At 30.9% G+C, this 24,847-nt stretch overlaps 1 protein-coding gene across 1 annotated transcript in view; it reads left to right on the top strand.

Annotated features, from left to right (window-relative positions):
* LOC129921292 (uncharacterized) overlaps positions 1 to 12,013 on the top strand; it is a 30,039-nt gene extending 18,026 nt beyond the window's left edge. Inside the window, exon 3 of the mRNA XM_056003047.1 lies at positions 11,887 to 12,013. The gene's annotated coding sequence lies outside the window, so the exon portion shown is untranslated. The remainder of the gene's footprint in view (positions 1 to 11,886) is intronic.
* Positions 12,014 to 24,847: the final 12,834 nt, after the last annotated feature.

Genomic DNA, 24,847 nt, shown 5'->3' with positions numbered 1-24,847 from the left:
AGGTACTTAATATATGATCTTTTTTTATTCTTAATGCCAATGACCATAGACATTTTTAAAAAAGTGGTCACAAAAAAGTTCTTTTAAAGGTGAAAACATATTCAATTGTGAATACAATTTTTGAATTCCTCGGAAAATTCTACATCAATTTCATGCATGATTCTTTATAAAATATTGAAACCGAAAAAAGTTCTATCGACATGAAAAATTATAAACCAAATTCGCTCGTGTGCTGAGACGTGTTCAAAACGCGTTCAAAACGCGTTCCAAACGCGTCCAAAATGCGTCCAAAACAAGTCCAAAACGCTTTGGACGTTTTTTGGGCCAGGTTTGTCTTTCTCTTTTTTCTCAATAAATGGAGAATCAGCGGCATTTTGGACAAAAATGAAACACAAATAAGAAAAAAAACCGTATCTCCCCAGTGTAGTGTAAACTTGTTACAACTTACCCCGGAATGAAATTTTACACAAAAAATAAATTAACGGAAAACCAAAATTTACACGGGTTGCATGGATACTCAATTTTAGCGAAAACACAACTCCTTGACAAAAGAAGACGTTGAGGAACGTATCTCTTCTCTATTAATAGAAAGACAAAAAATAAAAAAGTTACGAAATTGCTTTTTTGGCACCATCCACTTCCACTACTAACGTTTGAAACTGCAAGAGTTTGGAGGATAGCTATGAACATTGTTTGTTTTAGTTTTAGCTGTTATTTTTCATACCCCTGTTATTTTTAATCCCCCTCAACGCTATTAAAAAAATATTAATCTTTTCATAAAAAGGATTATAATTATATTGGGAGATAATAATATTAAGAATTATAAACTTTTCTAGCTTGATCAACGGTCTCCTCCCCTACTATTGCATAAGCGGTTAAAGAAAAATAGTCAATTCAAACAAGATCGCGTATACGCCACAGTGTATTTTGACAACGTGCAAATAATATGAATTACAACTTTTGCCTAGATGCGAAATTAAATGAACACATTCACTCAATAATGCTCATATTCTTGTTGTCAGTGTTAATAAATAAACCAGAAAAAAAACAAAATCCTTTCAATCTTTATATTGAAAGGCATTAGTTTGTAGCACGATGTTTACATTGAAAAGCATTAGTAAGCAACAGAAAAGCTCATGGAGCAAAAGGAAACTTTGATACCGGTCGATGTCAACACCAAAAAAAGCCAAATTGAATAAACACAAGCTATATTTATATGAACTTTGGAGGCTGGACCACAAGTATTATTATTATTTTGTTATTCAAAGAAAAAAATTGATTTGTTTATGTTCGTTATCAATAAAAAGAATTATTTGCATCACAAATTGATTATGCAGTTCGGTTCGACATGAATAGAATAACGTATGACGTATCAAGACATTTACGTAAATTTCTATAAACATGATTTGAAAACATTTCCTTCTATAAACATCTCATCGGCTATGATCTACTAAAAGTTGTATTTGACGTAGGTAAGAAGATGCGTATAAGTGAGATGACGGTTTTTTTTAAATAACAACAAATAGTATCTAGAATAATCTTCCAATGTGCCAAAGAGTGGCAGAAATATGAAGAAAATATATCTCCTTTATTTTGTTTTTAAGTAGATTCAGGTAGTAAAAAAGTTTTGTGTGTGTATTCCAACTTTAACTGCTATCAATAAAAACCCAGAAATTCAAATTTCGAACAAATTTTTATGCCATCTGCTTTTATATAAGTCCTTTATCGCTTTGAGTTTTTTAACCTGCTATTGACTCTGTCTTATGATCATTTTTACTTGCGATATAGGTACTATAGGGCAAGTTTAGGATTCGTAAAAAAAATCGAACTCGAGATAACAATTTTACATGACATTACGATGATGGAGAATGCCAAAAAAGTGGGTCCGGCAATTCTGTCTGTCTGTCTGTCTGTCTGTCTGTCTGTCTGTCTGTCTGTCTGTCTGTCTCTATCTGTAGCTGCAGCCTAAACGAGTGAAGTGATTTTCTTCAAACTTGGTAGTTAGCAGTTTTTGGTGATTCCCTAGAGGGGAAATTGAAATTTTTTTTTATGACCAAAACTAACGGTACCTGCCATATAACGGAAATAGAAAAGTTAATTTTTTTCAAAAACGGCTCTAACGATTTTGATTAAAATTTTTGTGTGTAGTACTACACTTAAGAGCCAACTTTTTAAATAAAAAAAATATTTTTTGTACCGTTATTAACGGTACCTGTCATAGAACGGTTTTTTTCGTTTCTGAATATCTCGTACAACATTAACCCGATTTAAATGAAAATTTTTATACGAAAGTGTGTAAGTAAAGATAATATTAAAATTTTAGAAAATTTTCAAAAAACGCATTTTTGGTTTTTTAAAAAATATTTCAAAATTTTTTTTTGAAAAATCAATTTTTTGAAAACGGATCAATGAAAAATTTTGAAATTTAGTTTTTATGTGTAAATTAATTATTTCTTCAAAATGGCATACCTACCAACTTTTTTTTTGAAAAATGTTAAAAAATTTGTATACATAAAAAATTATTTTTTTAAAAAACGGCTCCTACAATTTTCGAAAATATTTTTCTAAAAATACCTTTTTATACAAGAAATAAAATGGCATATTTGTTTTTTGTTTTAAGATAATTTAAAACGGAGTTTAATTAATTATAAAAACAGATTTAATTTTTTTATACTACTTATGAAATTTCTTCAAAATATCAAATTTTAAATTTTTTGAATAAAAAGCTTTAACATTATAGTTACATTAAGCATACGAGCAAGTACGTGCGACCCCAGTCGTGCAATTTATTTTGTTTATTCATTAATCATCTTATATTCGTACCCCATCAACATGTGCGAAGTGAAGTGGGGCTGGTTGGGCATTGGAGCCCATAAGTTCATATGAGCTCATCGTGCTATCTTAACTTAACCAATTCAGTGCTTGAATGCTGCTGACGTATGCGGAGGCTTGGTCGTATTGGCCTCCACAAATTGTGTTGGCACGTTTTTATATTTTTTTGTTGTTGTTTGTTTAGTATTTTTATGCTTTCAAGTTAATGTTCGTATTAGTTTGAATACGTTGGTATTTGTTTAAATTTTATATATTCATACGCAGACAAGATACAAAGCAAAAAAAAAGATTCTGCGATAAGATGGCAGTTCGCGCAAGTAGCTAATATCGTTTCGATAAAATACATATGTACATACATATATCTTTCAGAGCTTATGCTAACAATAAATAATACGAGTGTCAACCTTGAATTGAAACTTGTGTGGATAAAAAATTTAAAAAAAAATTAATGAAAATCTGTTATTTTTTTGTACTTGCGAGTATTAACTATATATTAGATTTGTCTAGATATAAAATGCAAATTTAAAGTAATTAAAATGTTGCCTACATAAATCGTTCTGGTTTATAATGTAAATTCGTCGATACAGGGGTTTGCGAAACCTAGAACACATCAGTTGCGGCAATTCTGACGGCCCATCGACCTGGTTGTAGGTTCTCTGAAAGATAATGAGAGACGCGAGTTCTGGCGGTACCTTATGCTTGAAGTTTTTTTTGAAATCGAACTTACCTACATCCGGTTTTTGTTGTCAATTAGCCCGAGGTGTTTTCGTACAGGCTAATTTCCGACAGTCGGACCAAAGATACCTTATTTTCCGATCTTCCCTTCAAGGAAACCAGTCTGACCTCGGTCCGAATCCGTTCCGCCTCAGGCGGAGCTGAGTCCGACTTCGGCTCAGAAACGGGTCCGAAGGTGGCTTAAATTAGTATGGAAATTATAATCACCGCGGAGCCGATTTTATATGTATTGGTTTTTTCACCACGATTTCTCCTTCGACTTTGTGTTCATACACAAAAAGTTGCAAGTGTGTGAGTGCAACCCCGTTTTTTTCGGTCGGAGTGTCTTTTCTGAACTCCGTTTTCTTGCTTGAAGGGTTGACATTAAAATTGTCAAGAATAATCTTGACGTCGTACGTTTTGCAGTTACCATTAACATACGTCTCGTATCTCGTTTAGAAGTCCGTAGAATGCTTCCTTGGTTTTGTCTGCTTCTTTCTCTGTTAAAGGCATAAACAGAAGGACAGATCAGCGAGATATTTTGAAATTTTGTCCGGATGCGAGTTGAAACAAAGCACTCGCTTATACACTTGAAGCGTATGACTTCTTGACTAAATCTTCTACTTCTACTTACAACAAAACCACACCCAAACAAATGATGTAATCACTTTTTGTCGAAGATGGCATAGGTTTTTATCTTCTGCATGCCTTCTCCATCCCTTATGCCGACTTTTGACGAGTGATTTTAGCCGCACAATTTATCGCACGGCTTAACCCAAGTAACAATTTAGCTTTCATAAGGGTCAATGCAAGCTATTTTTTGGCTTGCATTATAAGAACAGGTCTTATACAAATCATTTTGGCGCATTTTACCGAAATAGCATAAGACTTTCCTTCACAGGTAATCCACAAGCTAATAGCTTGTGACAAACAGCTTAAAATGGCCTTACGGAGGTTTTCCTGTAGAGTGTTTATCTAATGCACAAACCGGACTTCTTGCGTAGGATCTAGGATGTTATAATAAGGCCTTATAGAAGTTGTTATAAGATGTTGAATATGCATACAAAAAAGAATTTATTGAATTTTATTTGCTTATGTTTGTTTCTGTTGATTTTTTCTATTTTGCATTTTCTACAATTTATTTAATTTTAATTTTTCCCTATTTTGTTTCTTCTCCTTTTTTGGAAATTCCACTGCTTTTTCTGTTGTTCTGAAATGATGAGAATATTATTTTAATTGAAAAAGAACACATTTTTTTTATTTTCATCACATGGCCCGGTCAGGAATCGATCCCACTTACTTCTGCATACCAAGCCAGCACTTTTCCAGTAGACCATACTCGAATATTAAAGATGAGTGGAAAAAAGGGAGCTAATTGAAACCTCACATAAAAATGCAATGTTTTTTCTAAAGCATTACAAACATTGCATATCTGCAGGATAAAAGCTTTGCATACTTATTGGTGAAAAACATTGCATACTTGAGAGATGAAAACATTGCATACTTACAAGAACCTCTTGGAACAGGTCTTATGAAAGCCTTCTGTCACTTGAAAATAGAAGGCTTCTTTAGAACGGTTCAAACAGGTTCATAACAGGTCTTCTTTACCTTATATTTACAAGGCTTCTTCTAAACACTTCCAGATAGCCTTAAGGAGACCTCCTTTTTTCCAAAATGGATGACTTGCGTAAGTAAGCCTTAAACTAAAAGTATACAAACTATAGCTTGTCGAATTGAACAAAATGGACCTTATGCAAGTAAAATTGTTACTTGGGAATCCATCAAGTTTTGAATACAAATATGTTGTACATTGTATGAATTTCTAAAAAAAATTTCGGGGTGGGGGGGGGGGGGGTAAACCCTGTAACCCCCCCCCCCCCCCCCAAAAGTTTCGCAGCACGGCAAAAATCGACTCGTGAAAAGTCGGATTTATACTGACGTTTGGACTAAAACTTGTGGTTTACATTTTCTTAATATCTGGATAAAAGAAAGTTAAGAGAAAAAGAGTTAAATTTTGTATGTCCGTTGAAGTCTTATATGAATTATCGCGAAAATACGAGAGCAAACGATGTCAAACGAGACAGTCTGAAAATATAAATCTTAATATAATGGATTTGTCTGTACGTGACCAGATTTCTAATGACTTCAAAATTCTTCAATGGGAAGAAGAAGTCTTTGCTTTTTCTTTAGGCAAGAAAATCTTCGGAAACTTGCTCTGAGGTAGCTACCCTCTATCTCTATGAATATAATATAACAAATATATATTATAACAAAAAATAGATTCCTTGTCAATCAAAATTTTATAACTTCATGTTTTTCATTTGAATATCTGATGTCTGTATAAAACAAATATTTTGTCTCAAATCGCACACAAATCCATGAAGGACTTGAGATAAATTCTCGTTTGCCAAATTTTAACTTCCTTTTTTCCTTTCCATGATTATTGTACCAACGAACTTCAAAGTTCAACGTATCTTCAGTCTTCACCTCTATAATGATTTCCCCCCAGTATACAACACTCCCTTTTCAAGTTCTCTCTCAGACAATAAAAAGTAGAATTTAATTAAAAAAAAATCAACTAAGTTTATTGAAATTGGAACTGACTGTGACTGGAATGGACCAGAAGTCCGAGCCCCTTTCCTTGGTAAAGTCATTGACACTGAATCGCCCATTGCCCTTTTAAAGGATATTGACACTGTCTTGCTGGGTTATTTTTAACAAAACGACTGCCCACATCATTATGATCACTTCAAACCCCAGGCACACTGTTCAGTTTTCACCTGTACCTTATTGCGTGTCATCTCATAGCACGCGATTTTGTTAAATTATATGTAGGTACCACCAGCATAAATCCACTCAACGACTGACTCTGCGACAACAAAGCGAAGCGTCGCGACGCACCATGGCTTGGATTTTGTAGCATACAACATACAAATAAGAAACCATTATGTGGAAATTCGCCAGTACTTATTAGTAAATAATGAATCTCTTAAACGACAATCTTGATTTACTCGATATTGGATTTAAAACAACTACATATATGTATGTACATGGATAAAGTTTAGAACAGAAGAATGTACCCACATTTTTATTGAAGCATTGCGTTCATTCCACGGTAACGTAAAGACAAAGCTAGGCGTCACGTACAGACATAAACCCGTCTTTTTACTGTTTGCTGGATGTTGCATTTGTCGAAGACGATATCATTCATCCTCGAAGAACAATGAAATCTCTACTTACTTTATTAAGAGATTTAAAACAATAATAAAGAAACGTCACGTACAGACAGGAAAAGTCTAATTTAGGAATTTTTGCTGTAGAGTACATCATTGTTGTGCTAGTAGCACCCACAAACAAATAAAACAAACAAATAATTTAAACAAAAATATTTCCTGTTTGTCATACATTTAACCTTGGTTAAAAAAAATTCCAATGACCAAATTTTTGAGGAAATAATACGAAACAATTTATTTTTATGTGAAGTGGCGTTATCGGTTCATTAGAAGGCAAAAACCTTATACTAATTTTTTACTTACTTGTACTAATTGTTCTAACTTACAAATAAATAGTAAAAACGAAATTTAGAAAAAAATATTGACATAATGTAATTTAATTACAAGATTCACATTAAGCAAGCTAAAAAAATTCACCTTGACTTTACCGGATTTGACTAGTTGTTTTTTATTTATTTATTCTTTTTTTGTTTTTGCAGTCTGGGATCCTCATCTCATCACCTTCACGCACACAAACATTGGGTCTACGGCTTTAATATGTTTCAAGGAGTTTCTCCAGATTTATTATTAGACATTGCAGATCGAAAGAATGCAAAAGAAACATTTAAGATTCTTCTCTCAAAGGCTATTTAAGGCATTGACAAGGTAACTAACTATTCTTGATTAAAAATAAACGATAAGGATGCTTTGGTTAGACACTGGACAGTGTGCAATGAAAGTGAAATAAATGCCGGTTACACGTGTTTGGACTGGAGAATTAAAGTTGATGTTAAAACAACAGGAAAAAAATATCAGACTCAATTTAATTTTATTCTAGTAAAATACGGATTCTAAAAATATCTTGGCTTACATGAATTAGGCAATGTTTTTTTAATCAGCCTTTTAATATTTAAGTAATTCATTCTATGGCTTAATGTTATTTACTGGACTAAGGCGCTCATTTTCAGTGCGAGATTAGAGTGAATTCCGAGTGAAGTCATCAAATTTGATGAAATTCCTTCTTTACTTACTTACTAAGGTCATCAAACCTATTACGCCCGTATCCCTAAGTGGACATAGGTCTCCGTGATGTACTTCGGACTCCTCCAGCTCTTCTAATGTTGTGGTTGACTTTGTTCCGCCATGAGCTCAGCGGTCTTCTGAGTCTTCGGCTTTCTTGATTTAGCGGGTTTCACTGTATTGCTTGGCTTCCAATGCAATGCATTCGTTGCCTTCCCTAAGCGTGAATCCAATTCACTGGCACTTATTCTTTGTATAATAGATCTAGTAAATTCCTGACCCGTTCTGCTCACAGGCTCTTCTAAAAAGTTTTACGTTACGGATATACGGTTGGGCTTAAGATATTTCGCGAACATCTATTTACAACGTTTGGAGATTAGTTGTTACAATTGATGTAACTTTCTAGTGCTGCATCCTTTTTTGAGAACTCAGCGTGATGTAGCACCTTTGTGAGCATCGAAGTGGAAAGGTAAGAAATGGATTTAACGGTCAATGAGGGTGAAACCTAGTGTAATAATAATGTGATTAAAAAAAGGACAAAACGTCACCTAGACAGCCATTACTTCGATAAGGACTTTTTCTGCTTAAGATCTGCCAGAAACATAGACAATAACACTAGCGCTGACATTAAAGCGTGAATTACTCATGCCAGCCGCTTCAACTTTAATTTTAGAATAGCCCAGTCGGGGTGTACAAAAAATTAAGCTGAAATGGAAAAAATTGAATCGTGCAATTTTTTTTCATAGGACGATAGAGGGAATCACTGAGAGCTTAAAACCAGTTTTTCGGGAAAATCGACTTTAAACCAAAGCACGTTTTAGTGAATAACTCGGCCATTTTTGATTTTTGACAAAAATTATGTAGGTAAAACTTGTAGAAAATTTCATTTTTTATAACTTTTATCCTAATAACATTTTCTATATGACCCATTTTTCAAAAAAAAAAAAAAAAAATTCAAAGACTTTATTGTCTTGCTACACATCAATTATAATATTTATTCATTTTGTTTAAAATGACTTTTACCGATTTTGAGATAGTTCCTTTTGTTTATGAAATTTCAAAAATTTGCAAAAACTAACATTGCAGCTAGATTTCTCATGCCCAAAAACATATAAAAACACTCCCATATTGCGTTGATCTTAAAATCAATAACACTGGTCAACAAGAACCAAGATATACTTTTCTATAGGTTTTTATGCTGAACTCGAATCTAAGTCAAAAAAATTTGATTGGCCTCCGTTTTTGAGATATTACCGTTATAAAATGCTAAAAAAACGTCATTTTGGCTGTTTTCTAGCTTCTGTTTTTATGTGGGGTAATTCATTATAAACAAATTTGTACCGGTGATTATAAGAACAGATATTCTTCTTTCAGAAACTGTTTAAAATTTTCCCGATATCTCTTTTATTGCTCGAGATTTCTTAAGTTTCAGTTAGTAAGCCAAAGAGAAACTAAATTTAATCGAAAGTTTAAGTCCCTGGTCATAAAATTTTTGCCACAAGAACCGAAACATACTTTTCTAGAGGTTTTTGGGTCTCTAAACTCGAATCCGCAATCAGAAAAATTTTATTAGCTTCCGTTCTTGAAATATAACCGTTATAAAAAAAAACCTTTTTTTTGCATTTTATAACGGTAATATTTCAAGAACGGAGGCCAATAGAATTTTTCTGATTGCGGATTCGAGTTTAGCAACCCAAAAACCTTTAGAAAAGTATATTTTGGTTCTTGTGGCAAAAAAAGTTTAATTTGTTTGGCCAGTGCTATTTCTGAGTCAAAGACCACTCCTTAAATTTTAAATATCTCGGGCAGTAAAAGATTTTTTGGAAGAATAAAACCAATTCTTATAGATACCGTTACAAATTTTGTCATAATGAATTAACCTACATAAAAACATAACCTCGAAAACAGCCAAAATGACGTTTTTCGACATTTTCTAACGGTAATATATCTCAAAAACGGAGGCCAATAAACATTCTCTGACTTCAGATTCGAGTTTAGTATATCAAAAACATATAGAAAAGTATATTTTGGTTATTGTGGCAAAAACCTTGTTGACCAGTGTAATCAAAGCGGGTATAAAGTTTAAGCTGAGTAGGGGTATAGTTTTTTCAAATTAACTCGAAAAATATGGGTCATATAGAAAAATGTATTAAGATAAAAGTTATAGAAAATGAAATTTTATACAAGTTTTGTCTGCATAATTTTTGTCAAAAATAAAAAATGGCCGATTTATTCACTAAAACGTGGTTTACCTTTAATCCAAGATGGCGGCTTTGACTGGTTTTAAGCTCTTAGTGATCCCCTCTATCGTCCTTTGAAAAAAATTGCACGATCTAATTTTGTTCCATTTGAAATGTTTAATTCGACTGGGCTAGAAGGCAATTGACTAGCAAAGCCCCCTCTCGAGCAACTTAGGTGTTAAAGGTTCATTAAATACTGATAAGCTACTTTTAATTTCATTCCGAAACATTAATAAAACCAGAAAAACTAAAGGATTGTCTAAAAACTTACGCTAAAATATTTCAAAATTTGAAGTAGTATTTTTAATTTATAACCAACACACACTTGTTATAATAAAAACACCATGTTACCACATGTAAAATTATTACTAACTTAAACTATCAATGTGCTCACTAATTGAATAATAAATATCTAGTGCCAGACATAAAAATAAATATTATTTTGCTTGCATAATAGTTTCTATTGCTTACAGCTTTGAGATACCGAAAGTGTAATTAGATGGGTATTTTTTTTTTCTATTATAATCATATCCATAGAAAATGCTATCAGACTATGTCTACGTATAATCGCTTCGTTCGCATGCTAAAAAGGAATTTAATTCAACCTACCTAACTAGGTACATGTAGGTTGTAGGTAGTAAAGTCAGTTAAGACCTCGTATTCACTTAGAGTTTACTCATCAATTTCAGTTATTTGATGAGTGTCAAAATTTTGACGTTTCTGTCAAAATTTAGTAAAACTACAATGAATCGTTTAAAATTGTTAAAAAATTGCAAAAAAAAAAACTTTCAGCGGATTGAAAAAGGCACAAGCTAAAAGTAAAGTGCCTATGTACCTTCACCTACAACAATTTATGATACTGTTTGCTTAATCAATTATTGCCATTATGTCACAGAAAGTTCCCCATTGCACTTAAAGTAACAAAGACATAACTTACGTTAATTTTTATCACAAATGCATTTTTGTTTGTGTGAGACAGTCGGTATTTATTTTTCATATTCTATACGATAATTAAAATTACTGATGGAGTTTATAAGAACAGTTATAAAAAGAGACACAAACCACAAACACTTCAATTTTTGTACCTGGAAGTTCATTATGATTTTGCATTTCTGACATAGCATTTTTTGACAGTAATCCATCAGAACTGTACCATTTTTCATACCTTACCAACACTACCTAACCTCTCAAGAAAATATCCTGCACCAATCCAATCTATGGATACTTGTTATAAGGAGGGATTGAGGATTCCCTATATTTGCGATCGCCAGATGTTTAAAAAATTGTAGGTAGATTTTACTAATAAAAAATATGGCTTAAGTTGAAGCAACTGTACTTCAATTTTTCTAATCCTCAGAAGTCGTATGAGGTTTTACCTGAGATCGAAGGTGATATAGGTGTGAGTAGGTAAAAAAAGTAAAACACTTTCGAAGGTAGACAGGTAAGGCAGATCTAGAACAGCGTGCATTTGTTTTGTTCCATTTCTGTAGATATCGTTATTTAATAATATCCATTTCTGGTACTTAAGTCAGACAACAAACTACTCATTGTTTGTTGATGCTGATTGCTTTGAATAGAAAACAAAAAACATATGTGCGTTCGCGGGTGTTCCCTTACGGTAATTACAACTAAGTATAAGATTTATGAGGCAGTCTGAGTCTGTTTTGTTTTATTTGTTGCTATGGTAAAATTATATAAAAATGTCTAAGTCTATCGTGTCGGGTGAGTGATGAAAAAGTATGAATGATGTTTGCTGTTCGTCATCAAGAGAAAATGATTTCTAATTATATTAGGATACGCATTCTTAAAGCTGATATATGCAAATATTTCTATGAGAATTTATGAGTTTGTTCTACTTTTGCTTTCAGGATTCCATATGACCGATGAACCTATTAACCCTTTGACTGCCAAGCTTTTAAGTGCCATGATATTTCATATTGATTGTCGCACGAAAACGTACGACATGGCAGACAAAGCCTTAATGAAGATTGAGATTGTAATATTTCATGAAGGATGGTAAGTCATAAATAAATAAATAAATAAAATAAAAAGTAAAAGGCCTAAATGGCTGCCTTTTGGTATTCCAGAATGAACCAAGAAGTATTTTGAGTATTTAATGTAATCCATTAGACTTTTGTTAATGGAATTTTCGGTATACTCCGTGAGAAAAGACACTGTAGAACAGCCTTAAGTAAATCCCTGTAGATTTTGGGATAGTGACTAGTTTATAGAGCTGTAGCAAATCGTATGTATTCGTTACTAAAATGCGGGTATTCACTTCAGTAACGAGTAACGAAACGTTACTTTCTAAACAGTATCGTTACTCGTATGTTTCGTTACTGGGTACTGAAGTAACGAAACATATGAAACGTACGAGATACGAAACATACGAGTAACGACGCGATTCCAGTTTCAATACTAAATCCGATGTAAGAGATACGAAATGAAGTGATACACTCAATTTGTCGCATTTCGCATCTCGTGTCGGTATCGTAACCATAGTCAGAATGCTAACTGCAGATAATTATCTGGAGTTTACTTTTGTCTCGATTAAAACAGTAGTGCCAAGGTTCAATATTCATTGTGTTATCGATAATTTATACAGAAATATCAAAAGAGACGTTTTTGTATTTTCTCTATTTGGCCGAAATATGTATATCCACGACGCAGCCAATCTGTTTATGGCCTTGGTGTTAATGGTATTGATATTTAGCTTATGAATGTACAAAAGATTTTTGGTTTTTCAAAAAATTAGTTTATTTTCGGTGCAAAATTTTCAACACAAAAAAAAGCAGAGAAAACGAGGTTGTATTGAAGTGTTAATATTTCGAGATCTGCGCGTTGCACTTTTGAAATAAAGGTCTCTAAAGAATTGTGATCAGATTACTGAAAGAATATAAACAAAAAATTACCAAAGTTTTGTTTAAAAATTTGGAAAAAAATCAAAAAAGTTTCCACGTTTGATTAAAAAAAAAACGAAAAAAATTCAATATAGCTACCTTTAAACTCTTATTACATGAGAATGCCGCAACTAATTTTAATGTTTATGACCTTAAAATGTAGCTTAGATTATAGAAATTGTTTTTGGTTTTTCTCAAAAAAAAAAATTTTACACCCTTATACCAATGTACGAAACATACTTAAAACATACCAAAGATACGAAACGTATCAAATACATGAAATATACGAAATGTACGAAATATGCGAAGCATGCGAAAGTAACGATAGTAACGAAACATGCGAAACACACTAAACATACGAAATATGCGAAAAATGCGAAACATACGAAAGTAACGAGTAACGATATTATTGATGCGGGTACTAATATCAAAAGTAACGTATACATGCGGGTACTCATTTTGTCGTTACTTTTACAGCCCTACCTAACAATAAGAAATAATTAGTTAATCAAAATATTTTTTATTGCATACGCAATTTTTCTGCAAATTAATTAACAGTTCCATGTTTTATAAAAACCCAATTTCTTACTTTTATTTCAAAGCAACACCCTGAAAAAATTTGTATGGTGTGACACTGGTTTATTATTTTGAAAACTTGCCGTGTTATTCTAGTTTTCAAAAATGTATAAAAATTTCCAAAGTTGAAATTAGAACGAAAGATATTACAATTTCAATGCATAAAAACAGAGGTTTTCAGAGCAAAATAATAAACCAGTGTCACACCATACAATTTTTTTTTTCAGGGTGTTGCTATGAAATAAAAGTAAGAAATTGAGTTTTCATAAAACATGGAACTGTTAATTAATTTGTAACAAAATGGCGTATGAAATAAAAAATATTTTGATTAATTTATTATTTCTTATTATTAGGCAATGCTTAAGTGAAAGAATTTTAAAAAACAAAAATCAATTATGAGCGGAGGAAGCAAAATTCTGTTGCAACGTCGGGATTTTTAGAAATTTCACAAAAACTGCATTAAATCGAAAACCGTAAAGATTTGGGATAAACAAGTTACCAAATTCTGAGAGCCCTAAAGTTGGCCTATCAGCATATTTCGTTTGATCCATTACTTTTGGGACATCCTGTATATACAATTTGCTTAAAGCTAGTTATCTAAAAATTTACATTGATTATATTAGTATTATGTTGGCACAAAAGGGGCCTAACGTTTTTACATTGTTTTTTTTTTTAGCTAAATTTACAGTTAATTGTCATTGTGAAGGTTGGATTAGCGAGAGGTGAGGCTTTCAGCCACGATAGTGAGCTGACCCAGGATCAGCGTAGAAGGGAATGTTCTCTTCGTCGTTGAATTTTAATTTAACGATTAAACATAAACAATTATCATTTTTATCATGAAAAACAAACCCGACTTCCATGGATCAAAACAGGGTTTATTGTTTTTCTAATAGTTCCTGTGGTCAAAAGAATTACCAAAATTAGTTCAATAAGTCCAAAGTTATGACGTACCTAACAAACAAAAAAAAAAAATACAAATCATACCATTAAAATACTTTCTATCTATGTTTTCCGCTAGACAAATCACTGCAATCCAATTCAGGTCGGGAGACTTATTAATTCAACACATCAACACCACCAAAACAGCGATACATTCATTCATATATATTTGCAATTGATACTTACAATTAACTGTTCAGTGCTATTCTAGTGTAAACAGGTTAGTTTCCACAAACAATTATCAACCAAAGAACATATAAATCAATATTTATTTGAATCTTGTTCTAACTAAATTATTGCAGTTGTAATTTTCTTCATTTCAGTTATTATATTTAAATAAAGTATTTAAATTAAGAAAAAATTTATTTACCACCATTTTCGTGTCGTGTCAATAACATTTTCCTTGAAGAAAAAGTCACACCCAAAAATTTTGATTTCATTTTCAATGGTTTAAATATGGGCGTACATTAATTTAATCACGTAGGTATGTAATTTATAAAAAGAGAAAATTACTGTGTGAGTTCTTAAGACACTTTATTTAATTTTCACTTTCCATATAATTTCAATTTCTGAAAACACAAGTGGGCACAGTGTTTATTACGTTGAAGGATATTTAAATTTGTTTTCATTATCAATAATGCCATTCGAATGTTAATTTAGTTTATTTACATTTTAAATTGTCAGAATAAGGACAATCACTGCCAGGTTAATTCGTAATGTAAAGTGCTTACAGTTATACAGTTACAATGTAAGTGGAACATGATATTTCTTTTGTCATAAAGGTATTAATTGGATAGGTGTAATTCCATGACAATTACATATATGAAGGTTAAATTTTCGAATTCTTACTTATTATTAACAATTTATGTAAAAATATCGTCAAGTGCCATAATATAATAGTACGGTAAATAAATATATCACAACAAATATAAAATTATAAAATGATAAATTTTGGTAATTTTTTTTTTTTGTAGGTTGATTGAAGAATTCAATTATGTACCTTTAAGTTCTTAAGAACTAAGTTGAATATTATTTCTCTCTTATGAGATTTTAATGTTTTTGTAGCCCTCTCTACATACAGAAATAGTTAATTTTATTTGATTTTTTGTTTTACTTTTTTCTAAGCTAAAGCCCTAAAGCCTCTAAAGCCCTTTTTTTCTCCTAATTCATATTTTGTAGGTATCTATTGTAATTAACTTGTAATGTTTTAATTTCAACCGGTTTAACTTTTCTGCATTAATTCAAAAATTAACAAAAAAAAAGTTACGTATACACCCCGGTGACCACTTTCAAATGGTCAATATTCTCAATGGGGAAAAAATGAAATATGGTTACATAATCCAGTTACTTTTTGCTGCATTGTATGCCCAAAACAGTGATATTAAGAACAAATAAAAAAAAAGTTCATTGATTAGTGCGTACAAATCCAACGATTTTTTTTTAGACTAATATTGTATTTTTATTTTCTCAAAATTTTATTTATTTTTGGGAATGAAATTAACGGTACCTACTTTACTTATTACATATATGACTGAAATGGAAAAGGCTCTGACGATTTTGTTTTAAAAAATACATGTACTTTGGCAAACAAAGCTCTTCTTTTGAAATAAAAAAATTTGTTGAGGATTTATTAAATGTAGATACCTGGCCATAGAACAGTTTTCTGGATTTTTTTAACTCTTTCATAAACGACTTACCCGATTTCAATGAAACATTTTATGTAAAAGCGTGTAATTAGCCTTATTATTGAAATATCAAAAAAAAACTTCAATTTTTTGAAAACGAGTTGATAATATTTTTTTTTTTTAATTTTCATTTTGAACGTCAAATAATAATTTGTTAAGAATAGCATGCTAAATTTCTATAAAATTGTTTATAAAAAAAAACAAAATTTTCAAAAAAGCTGTCTATACAATGTTTGCAAAAAAAAATCCAAAATTTGTTTGTTAACAAGAAATTTATTAGCATACTCAGTTTTTAGATTTAAACCATCTAAAAGAGTTTTTTCAATTGTGCAGCCCATACATTTCCTCACAGAATAATTTTGTTTTTTGTGTTTCCTGAACAATTTTAGAAATGTTGCTTAATATATTCTTACGGGAAGGTATCGATTTTATTTTAAATCGATTTATTTAATTTTCTATAGATGATAGATATACAAAATGCGAAAGCCAAAAATATAAAAATAAAATAAAATTTAGATAGTACTTTGTACTGATTTTAAATTGTGCTTGTCAGAAAGTGAAGTTGCTTATAGTACAGGTAAAATAAGCATTTAAAAAAAAAATTGTTATACAAAAAAGTTGGGTGGAAGGGTGTTTTTTCGCGGACAAGTGAGGGAGTGGGTGAAGGTAAAAAATAAAGTGAACAAAATTGTTTATAGAAAATCATCATATGACACATTAAGGTATTTTTTTATGCATCAAATGACATAAAAGTAAAGTCAATACGATTGCTCTAAGAAAAGTTATAGCCGATTAAAAACAAGGGTGCTTGTTTTTTGACTTCAACAACAGCTAAAACATAACCGAAACCCATGTGAAATACATGCTCCACTGATGAAACTCGAGATAAAGGTTTAAGATAAAGTAGGGACAAAGAATTCATAAAGTTCTTAAAAATATTTTTGGTGAAAGGGTGTTTTTTTGATGGCTTGAGTTGTGTGTGAGAAAGATGTTTTTTTTTAAATTCTTTAAACTTGGTGAAAAAGTTATGTATGTCTGTTTTAAGAACTTAGAATCAACAGAATCTACAAAATTATCTTGAGTGAAAGGGTGTTTTTTTTTTAATAAATGATAAAATTTGGAATTAGTACCACAAAAACTGGGACAAAATTGTTACACCAATGAAAATTGGTACAAATCTTTCATTTATAACAGAAACCAAGAATCTAAGTAGTCTATAAAAATATTTTAGGTGAAAGGGTGTTTTTTTTTTGTTAAATATGGAAATCCGCGATAAGTCCGATAACATCAAAGGTATAAAAGTTACCCGTACGAAATCTATTAAAAATGTAGTCTTTCCCATGGGAATCACCAATAAAATGAAACTAAACATTTTTTTCATGTGAAAGGGTGTTTTTTTTAGGTGAAGAGAAAATATGAGTATATTTGAAAAAGCGTGTAATACTAGAGTAATAATAGCGGTACCCTATTGAAATTCAGCAATTATGTTACTTTTGAGATAAGAAACAAGAATCTAAAGTCTCTATAAGAATATCATTGTCAAAAGTGTTTTTTTGAGTGAAAAAAAAAAATGATGGACCACCCTAATGGACTCTGCTGAAAACATTCAATTTGGGATATAAAGTGGGAACAAAGAGTTTTCATAAAAAAAAATTTAGTTGAAAGGTGTTTTTTCGAAGAGACAGTAAAATATGTAGGTAATGGGAGAAATCAAGAGAACCCTGTCAAAAAGGCAATAATTTTAGGATAAAAAATAGTTTTATTATTTTAAACACTGTCTTAGATTGCTCAAAAAACCTAAGATTAAAATGTATGATATTATGCTAATCTAAACTCTTTACAAATACAATCTCAAGTAGCACACTGGTGTATAAATTGGTGTAAATTCATTAATTTTGGTGTAAATTGAGAAAATTGAAAAAATATGGTGTATTTGTCAAATTAAGTGGTATAAAAATTATACCACTGTGTTTTTTTGTACAAAATTTTAACATTTTTTCAAGATTCTGTGCAAAAAATACACCGATACTCGGTTGTTTTTATAATATACCATTAATGGTGCATAAAATTAATCGATTCTGAAATCAACCAAAAAGGTATATTTTGTACTCTCTATGGTGTAGGAAGTTCACCCTGTGGACATAAAATTCACCAGACTGCATAAGTGGGAGACACCATATTTTTCAATGGCCGCCATTTAAAAAAATTTTTAAAAATGAAGACAGCGATTAATTATTTTACTATAATGGACCTAATAACCCCGCATTCTTAGTTTTTTCGATTCGTTTATATGTATTATATTATAAAAGAACTCTTCAAAAAATGTAAAACGAAAAAAAATTAAAATTTTTGAAAAACTGATTTTTTAAATCGAAAAAAAAAAATCAATTCATTGAAATTTTTTAGGCGCTCGATTTTTAGACGGGGTAGTATCTAAAATCATTAGACAAAATATGTTACGTTCTTAAATTAGGCACTCAAATTCATATTTAATCATTAGTTTCTTATTATTGTGATGGTGAATAAGAATTAATTTTCACTTCAAACTGTTTGAGGCAGAAAAATAAACTTTGGTTCAAATTATAAATCAGAATAATTTAAATGGTGTATTTTATCCATAGATTTATTGTGTATTTTTTCAATTTCAAAGAAATAATAATCACCAAAAACCAGATCATTTTTTATACCACTAGCGCTATTTATATACCATAATTGGTGTAATTTTTTAACCAGTGGTGTTTTTTATATACGAGAAAATGGTATATTTTGTATATTCAAAATGTATATCACGAAAGTGCAAAAAATACTCCAAATATTTTGGTGTATTTTAGACTTTTGTGCTACTTGAGATAACAAACTCCATAATAATAGCAAAGAACATATACAAAATTTATCAGCTGAAATTTAATCATATTCATATCGTAGGTAATATACTATAGGTCTGGTATTATTTGAATATAAATTTTTAAACCAGCCATAACGACAACAGCTTACCCCAATCTACAAATAAGTTCACAGAAAACATGTGCTTTTAATTGACATCGCACCTAGGTGTAAAGTAATCTCTTAATTAATCCCAATATCTTAAGTCAAGCCAATTTAGTAAAATGGCATATAAGATAAGATAAAATATTTTTACGCAGCAAATATTAAAAAAAAATGTAATCCACACACAAAGCTGTCTGTAATAGATAAGCCAGCCAACACCGACTAAAGATTATTTTATAGAACACGCTTATAGCTGGTTTGATTCATTAAAAAAATAAAAAAAACTATAATAACCATGTTCAAACTGTCTAGGTTTTTTTTTTGGATTTAAGACTTGACGTAAAGTTTGATAAGAAAACAAATACAATTATGTTTATTTGAAAAACAAAACAATACTGTAATGGTCAAGTTCAGGAAATGGACTTTGTCTGGCAAACCAGCTGTTTTGTAAAAATCTGAATAATAGATTCAAAGTACTTTCCTGCTAACTATTTTTAGATCTTTTTTTTCTTAAACCTATTAAATAAACTGATAAACAAATAAATAACTTCAATCATTGACGAGTATAAACTAAACTCAATGTAATTTTTATTTAATGATGCAAATAAAATGTATATATTTTCGCTTTTGCTGATGAAATTGATATCGTGCCTCCTTTATGCAGTTTCCAGTTTTATATATCTTTAATGTAACTTGCAAAATCTACTAAAATGGGCAATATAAAAAACTTTAATAACTCTCATATATATTTTTTGTTTAAACTGAGTTTATTTATTTTGTAGCAAAGACAAAAAAAGGAAACTCAATTGACAGAGAGCGACACCCACAAATTGTGCCACACCACAGAAAATTATTATGACTCACAATCACAACGACCGTCATATTATTATTGACGTTGCGTTGCGTTGCCTTTAATACCTAGTTCCAATCCAAACCCACTCAAAAATCGGTTTATACCGGTATCTCTGTGATGAATATGCACAAGTCAAGCCCCATGTGTATAAATAAATACACGCAGACTCCACTCAACATTATTACTATGTAATCCAGTCAAATAAGGGTTTAACCTCGGAATGAATGTTAGTAGACATTTTTTTTGCTCAATATCTTCCTTTTGCCATTCTATAACATATCTCAAAAGTCTAGAAAAATCTCATGTCCGCTTGTCGCGATTTCAAGGTCAAATCGCGAAATGGAGATTTTCAAAATTAGCAAAAATAGGCTATGGTATTATATACACATATGATACATAATTTCAAGGTATTTTTTAATGCTGATTCCAAAAAATCTAAAATCAAGACAATCTGACGTCTCTGGAAAAAGTTATACCTGTTTTTCATCTGTCAACTCATATTATTATAACAGTTGCAAACTTACTGCCGAAAAACCCTTAAAAGTTATGGTAGATGAACCAAATTTGGCATGAAGATTTTAGAATCCATCATAATTAAAAATCAAAACAATCCATTACAAAAAATATATATACCTACGAAATAATCGTATTTTTTGATGGAGGGGCAAATTTTAGGATATGCACTAAAGAAGATTCTTGTTCATCTTAGGAATTAAAACTAATAGGCTAATTGGCTCATTTTAATCTTTGTTTGGATATTCTTTAACTACCCTCAAAAATCTAAAAAAATCTCATGTCCGCAAGTCCTAATTTTCTTAGTTTGAAGATAAGGTACAGATTTAAAAAAATTGAAAAACTACACTTCAGATATTTGTGTCAGATCAACATGAATAAGGTGCATTACTTTTCAGGGATGGTCAGGTTAACTTGTTTGTGAGTTTTGTTGCAATAAGTGTTAAAAAATACCTTTAAATCATGTCGCTTATGTTGGTATACATAGAAAAATTTAAACTTTTCTTATTAATTTTTTAAAATCTGCATCTTATTTTCAAACCAAGAAAATTAGGACTTGCGGACATGAGATTTTTTTAGATTTTTGAGGGTAGTTAAAGAATATCCAAACAAAGATTAAAATGAAAAAATTAGCCTATTAGCACTTATTCCTTAGATGAACAAGAATCTTCTTTATTGCATATCCTAAAATTTGCCGCTCCATCAAAAAATACCATTATTTCGTAGGTGTATATATTTTTTGTAATGGATTGTTTTGATTTTTAATAATGATGAATTCTAAAATCTTCATGCAAAATTTGTTTCATCTACCATAACTTTTAAGGGTTTTTCGGCAGTAAGTTTGCAACTGTTATAATAATATGAGTTGACAGATGAAAAACAGGTATAACTTTTTCCAGAGACGTCAGATTGTCTTGATTTTAGATTTTTTGGAATCAGCATTAAAAAATACCTTGAAATCATGTATCATATGTGTATATAATACCATAGCCTATTTTTGCTAATTTTGAAAATCTCCATTTCGCGATTTGACCTTGAAATCGCGACAAGCGAACATGAGATTTTTCTAGACTTTTGAGATGTGTTATAGAATGGCAAAAGGAAGATATTGAGCAAAAAAAATTTCTACTAACATTCATTCCGAGATTTACCCCTTTTTTCTCCTTATTTTACTGTATTAATGCCCCAAGTCCCCAATCTATAGAATAACAATCAGACAAACAGAAAACCAATACAATTTCAAATTGAAAAGTATCACACAACACAACTAACAAGACTCACAAGTACTACTTGCAATAAAAATTCATTTAGCATCTTACGTTTTCATCGAATAGAAATTCAAACTTCGATATATACAAAATTTAAAACCGTCAATAAAATCATAAAAACAGGGTTACCAATGGGAAGTGTTCATAGTGGGTTCCATTAAAAAAAGTTTGAACTTTTAAAGCTTTTTTGACATTATATACATAATTGGAGATATATTTTTTCCTTTCAAGGTTTTCAAAGGCCTTACTTAAGCTGTCCGTCTCCAGGAAGCTGTCTCGATACGAAGGTTCTGCTTCCTACAATTCTCCGAAAGATTCCTTATCTGGTGTAAGGGATTTCAAAGGTCTCTTCTTTAATTTTTTTAAGAGCTTTCTGGATATACACATACACAGTTTCGAAGATTGAGTTCTGAAAGGTTCGTTCCTGAGGTGATGAGCAGTACAAAAAATTAAAAAAATCCAGTTGAACGTAATTTTAGGTATAGTATATTCGAGTCAGTATTATTCGAAAATAGAGTTTTTCAATTTAATCACTAGTTTTGTATCTTTGACTTGCTTGACGCCGACAACAAGTTTTGAGTAAGGATTTTGCCTGAAAACTAAATAAATGGTTTTTATAAAACTTATCCAGTTTTTGCTAATTAAACCGCTTCGTTTCAAGAAAATTCTAAGAATGTTTTTAAAGCCATTTTTTAAATTTAAGTGTTTTATAAAGTAAAACCCGGATACGACAAACAAATTTAGAAAAAAGCATCTAACGGCTACGTTGTTGAAATGTGCGTTTACAGCTTGCCGAAGCCCTAGCTTAGTCTAAATCCGATGTAATAGACATCCAGAATTTTTGATGACATGAAAGGGACGTAAAGACTTCAACTTGTACTATGGAAAATATCAACTCATTATGAAGGATGACATATACATATATGAGTTTGGATTTACGTCAATTAACAAAAAATTTGATCTCGCAGTTATAGTGAAAGATTTTCCCTAATCCAATCCCTAATACCACTTTCCATAAAAAGATGACGATTTAAACCATAGTTTTCTTAAAGCGAGGTTTGCAAAAAGAATAAATGCAGCTCATTAAGCTAATTTTCAATAACTTTGAAAATTTTTAATTGCTTTGCAGCGACAAAATAAAAACCAAGTGATAAACTTTTTTCTTTCTTGATTGTGCTGAACGAAAACGTAAGATGATGAAATTAAGAATAGGTACGAAAACGTAAGATGGTGAAATTAAAAACCCTCCGAATCTCCGTTTTTTTGTATATTCTATTAGCATCAAAGTAAACGGATGCAAAATTAGTCCCTCTTTCTAGTCTAAACGTTCTTTACGCTTGTACGGTAAATGATTTAATTTATCATTTTTTAACCTTTAGGAAAACTCCTACTTTCTTAACTGGGATTTATAAAAATTTTAAATGAATTAGTGTTTGTAGGAAAATGTCCGAGAAAACAAAACAACCGAGTTAAATTCAACGAGATTTTTAATTAGGAAAAAAAGATAATGTTATAAAGTAATATTTCTAATAACTGAACATCAAAATGATTTAAGTATGAGCTTTAATAGGATTGACATTATGTATGCATTGTTAAAGATTATGTAATTGAATTAAATATTCAAGTATGTAAGTATTAATGAGAGAAAGAAAAAAGAAATATGTTTACATAATATAAGAGAATAGACAGTTAATTTTCAACAGTGTTAAATGGTTGAATAGAATGAAAATTCGCTTTTAGCAAAGAAAAACGCGGTGGTACAAGATGTCAAATAAAATCGCTAAAAATGTAGAAAAGATGAACAGAATGGGTACGTTGAGACACCTATCGAATAGGCTATTTGGGATACCCGTATCTGAAATATCTTTTTAAACAAAGAGCTATCCAGATAGCTTGCCCAAGCAGCTACTAAAAAAATATGTAAAATATTTCTTTTGAGCAAATTACATTTTTTTTATTGTTGAATTGTACTTGCACAATAGCTTTGACTTTATTTCTTGCACTTTTTTTTTATTTTCAAGCTGAATGATCACCCGATAAGTAATAAAATTTAAAAAAAGGCCAAATGTCTATCAGCTGATCACTCGGATACCTGAGGTATACCAGAAATTTTCGGATACCTTCAGATTATTTTTTGACAGAAAATGGTTCGTTTCCTTCCTAATTTTTAACATTGTTTACAACAGCAAAAAGCTATCCGATAGCTTTATGTTAGCTCTTTGAACGTGCCCAATATGTGGCGCACTTTCATACTTTTTAACTTTGACAGCGCCACAACCCTACTAACAATGTGGCTTCTATAATGCTTTACAGAAGCAACCATATTGCATCTATAGAGCTTCATAGAACCAAAATTGTTTGTCGGGAAGACACGGCCACAGCTACATCATTCTGTTCCACCAGTTAATGCAAATTCTCTGTAAATAGGTACAAAAACATATAAAGTTGACACGTGCTAGTATAATAGCAGTGGTTATCCCCGATAAGCACAATAATGTAATAAAAAATCACTTTTTGAAAGAACTCGACTTGTCATGTTTTGAAAGATTCAACTAATTTTGTTATTATGTTGAAAATACAGTCTAATCTAATGAATTCCTTTCAAGTCAAACTTTCATGGTTCGAATTACATTCAAGGAAATTCGAGTTAGAGAGGTGGTGCGAGCAGCGGTAGTGCGGCGAAATACGTTTTTACTCGGGATATTTAAAATATCTTAAAACTATATAAACTAATATAAACTATAGAGTTCAATAAAGAATTCAAGAAGAAGGAATTTCATATAAATTATAAAATTCGTATTCTTTGTATTTGCAAAAATATCTGAAATTTAACTATGTCACACGCATTTTCTAACTTCTGAAAAACTCTTAATTTTTTTCTTCAAAACTCGTGTATTACAAAAAAATTTATTTTCAACCCTTAATTAAATCAGCACAACGACAACCCTATTTTAAAAATTGATTATAACAAACAACACAATTCTATCATGAGATACATTTAATACCCTCAAAAGTCACAAAAGTATGACGGTAGCAACTATCACACTTCTTTCAAGCAATTTCATGATAGAAAAAGGCAAAGCAACGTTGGTAAAAGATTCAGTTGA

Source organism: Episyrphus balteatus, chromosome 1 (genome assembly GCF_945859705.1).
Source record: "Episyrphus balteatus chromosome 1, idEpiBalt1.1, whole genome shotgun sequence".
NCBI lineage: Eukaryota > Metazoa > Arthropoda > Insecta > Diptera > Syrphidae > Episyrphus > Episyrphus balteatus.
This window is presented reverse-complemented; position numbering and strand designations above follow the sequence as displayed.